Raw genomic sequence first — 4,393 nt, 5'->3', positions numbered from 1 at the left:
ACTGGGACGGGCAGATGCACAAGCCCTGAGATGAAAACAAGCTTGGAGAAGCAGCAGGGTCCCGTGTGGCTGGGTGCAGGGCAGGGGCTGGTGGAGCGTGCGCAGAAGTCAGAGCACATGGGACTCACAGGCCATGATGAGAAATCTGAAGCTACTGTGTCTAAGAAGAAGCCATATATTACTATCTCCATTAATGCTCACAAACAACCCCTCAAGGCACATACTATTATGATGCCTATTTTATTATCTTTTGAATCTGAGGCTCAGGGTGGTCAGGCAACAAATTCAAAACTCCACAGCTAGTAAGTTTGAGGCTGGGACTTGACCGAGGTCCCGTCACCCCCGGAGCGCACAGCCTTAAACAAACAACACAGCGCTGCTACAGATCTACCAAAGCCAAAGCCGGCTCAGCCTCAGGCAGTTGGACTCCCGGCAGGAGCACACCCACGCTGCTTACACCCCGCATTTTAGGCAGAGCCTTGAGAAACCGGCAGATGCCCGGAGGAAAAGGAGGACAGTGATGCCAGCTCTGAAGCTCAGCTTAATCCTCATGACAACCTGTGTGCTGGCATGAGTAATAGTCCCATTTTACCAATGGGGAAAACTGAGACACACAGTTCTCTAAGTTGCTGGAGGTCCTAGGGGAGTCAGGTGGCAGAACGGAATTTGACCCAGACAGTCTGAGTCCAGAGCCACAGGACCACCTGCCCCTTATCACGATCCCGACCATCCAACCACCCTGCTCCTCCTCCCGCAGCCACTTCCCAGGCCAGGCTAAATCCTCGGAGCTTTCTTTCTGTCCTGCCCTCAGCCCAGCGGCTGTTGCCAAATCTTGCCAAGCTGCCTCAAACCTATTCATTCCCTCTTCTCCACACCCAGAGCTCCATTGACTCTTTCATTCTCAAAGTCACCAACTGGAAATGCCAAGATGATCAGATGTGGCCTCACCCTCAAAGAGCTTACTGTCCGGTGGGCAGAAAGGGATGAGTAGACAATTAACATGCAGTGAATAAGTCCATGGGAAAGGAAGTCTCAGGGTCACGCCTAGAAGTGGTGGTGGTGGAGGACAGACAGCTACATAGCCTGAGCAAGTCAGGGAAGGCTTCCTGGAGGAGGGAATGCTGAACGGAGACCTGCAGAACAGAAGGGACAATAGGTACTTACAGCTCATTCACAGCCCTCTGCAGTCTGGCCCTGGAAATCAGTCACATCTCCCCAGGCCTGACCCCCAAAGAATCCTGTACTCTGCACGGTCTCTGCCCTACAACTTGTGGTCAAGCAGTGATTGGAAAAACACGAAACAAATGCTTTGTATTTTGCCAGACCTGGGAGCAATATGACACTAGCTAGCAGTCTTGGGCTCGCTGTTGGACCTCTCTAAGCCTTCCTTTCTTCAGCAGTGACATAGAATAACACCTACCGTGTGTGCCTGTTGGAAGAAGAAGAAACATCAGTTAACTCAGCACATGGCAGTTATTTAACAAGCAGCTGCTCTTAATATTACACTGCTCTGCCTGAAATACCCTTTCCCTTCAAATCTCGATTTCTTTAAGAACTCATCTGAGATTGAAGAGTTAAAATTCCTATCTCCTCCTCCCTTCCCGTCCCACTTCTATGAGAACACACCTCAGAGCCAGCCTTGCACTGGTGGCACGTGGCACGTCTGACTCTCCCCCTGGGTGCTCAGCGGCTGGGAACAGTCATGTCTTATTCATTTTTAGCCCCCTCAGTATTCAGCCTGGTCCCTGGCTCATCAAGGTGCTTAACCAGTGTTTGTAAGATTGAAATGCTCAATGATAAGATGCTACTGAATAAATTATAGTACATCTATATAATGGAATATTATGTACTATAACAATTCATGGGACAAATCTGTATCTTTTAACACTGAAAGACCGAATCCTGTCCTGAGGAGTGTCTGAGGCAATGGGGGGAGAGGTGCTGGGGGTTCTCCTGGCCGTGGGCTGCAGCAGGGACATGCCGGGGGACCAGGACCAGGCTGAATGGGTGCAACAGAGGGAGAATGACACAGGTCAGATGCAGGAAGGGTGGAGAGACAGACAAGAGAAGGTGGGAATTAATAAAATTGACAAGCTTCAAATTGTCTGTCCTTGTAAATTGGAGTCATTTTGCTTTACATTAAAAAAAAAAAATCACCCACAGATAGGCAATCCTCAAAAGAAGAAATTTAAAGAGACCTTAAACATATTAAAAAAAACTTGCTAGAAGTCAAAAATAAAAATTAGAACAAGATACAAGATCTCAGAGTGACCAAAAAGAGAGACAAAAAAAAAAAAAAAACGTGTGTGCCCCATTGGCGCACCTCCTGGCCACTGCTGGTGAGGTCTAAACTGATTAAAATGTGCATACCCTTCACTTCCATAATCTTACTTCTATATTTCCTTTCTCGTAAAGAAATTGTTAAGCAAACATGTGCTACTATGTATGAGAAGATTTTATTAGAGCATTGCATATAATAATAGCAAAAGAGTGGCAAACAACTAAATGCTCAATGATAAGGTGCTATTAAATAAATTATAGTCCATCTATATAATGGAATATGTAGCTATAAGAATTCATGGGACAAATCTGTATTAACATTGAAAGACATTAATGATATAGTAAAAGTGAAAAACCCAGGTTACAAAATTGTTACATGATCCTATTTTTGTATTTGTATGTTGCTATAGATTGAATGCCTTCCCTCAAAGTTCGTATGTTGCTATTCAACCCTCCAGTATGATAGTATTAAAAAGTGGGACCTTGGGAGGTGATTAAGTCACGGGGTGGAGCCTCTTGAATGGGATTAGTGCCCTTCTTTATGAAAGAGACCTCAGAGAGGCCGCTTGCCTCTTTCCCCAGTTGCGGTTACGGTGACAAGGCCCTCACCAGACAGTGAATCTGCCAGCAACTTGCTCTTCTGGACTTCCCAGCCTCCAGACCGTGAGAAAAACGTTTCAGTTGTTTAAAGGCCATCCAGTCTGTAGTATTTTTGTTACACCAACCCAGATGGACCAAGATGTGTATATATCAATAAATGCACAGAGATTTTTTAAAAGTCTGGAAGAATATCTCCTGTGTATGGTGGCTTTTATGCATACTTTAATTTTGATGCACTAAAATAAAATAAGTTTTGTGTTCCACATGGGCTATAAGTGAGCCGGCAGTTGGCTGAACCGGGTAGCTGCCTCCGTCCATGCAGTGATCGCCTGGCAGCCTCAGCCACGGCCCAAGATCCCAGTTACACTGTCTCATGCAGGACACGAGTCTACCGCCACTAACAGAGAAACTCTTCCCAGACCAGGGCGGGTCAGAGGCCTTTTTTCCTCTCTTGCCTGTGAGAGCAGAGGAGGGAGAGTCTGCTCCCCGGATGGGCAGGTGTGTTAGGACAGACGTGGGGCTGCCTGCGCGGCTCTGCTCTGGAATTAGGAGTCGCACGCTCATGTGAGCAGGCGGGACAGCCGAGGTCCCACTCCACAAAGCGTGGGTGGGCCGTGGAAGGAGGAAGGGATGTAAGACCCCCTTCCCGGGGGGGTCACCAAGTCAAGATCTACTTGTCATGACCAGTCACTGCAACGTCAGGTTTCCCCCAGCTCAGATAAGAGAAAACTGTTATCAGCTCTGGTATCAGCTGGCGCCCAAGAGAATTCCTCCCCACTCTCGGCACAGCCCTGGGCAAAGAGATCCCAAAGAAACTGGCTCCAGGCACCAGCATATAATTTAAGTAAAACTTTGGGCTTGAACTTGCCTCAGGCTGCAGGAAAGGGAAGACCTCCCTGGATGAATAGAGATGCGAACAGGATGGAGTTTAGAGCGACAGTCAGGAGGACCGTCCTAGAGATGGGTCCTTCCTCTGAGAGGCCACCAGAACTTTTTCTCCTATGACTCGTTGACACTTCCAGGTTGGTACTGTTGTCATTTCATGTATTTTCAGGCATTTCCTATTTTACCTCCCTTCGTAGGCTGGCCATGCCCCTATGGAAGGGCTAGTTTCATTGGTCTCCTCATCCCATCTCTTCAGTACCAAGCATGGTGGCTCGTGCAAGATCATTCCTCCAACACATAGTTATTTAGGGCCTGCTATGCACCAGGCACCAAAGACTCTATAATGATCAGAGCGGACTGGCCTCCTAACTCCTGTACATGCTAGAAGATGAACACCACACACTACACAAATAAACAAACAAGAGAATATGGCGCCAAGGAGAGCAATTCCACTTGCATCACACTCAGTGAGCCCCCATCCAGAGACAGCCTGAGATGGGGGAAGTGAAGCTGCTGTTCCCTCCTGCATATCTCACCCTGCTAAAGGGGATCCTATTGTTCATGCATTAATACTGTTTCTTAAAGCATGACCCTTAAATAAAAGCCAACTGCTTCATCTGGTATTCGA

This window comes from Lemur catta, chromosome 9 (assembly GCF_020740605.2).
Source record: "Lemur catta isolate mLemCat1 chromosome 9, mLemCat1.pri, whole genome shotgun sequence".
NCBI classification, from domain to species: Eukaryota; Metazoa; Chordata; class Mammalia; order Primates; family Lemuridae; genus Lemur; species Lemur catta.
This window is presented reverse-complemented; position numbering follows the sequence as displayed.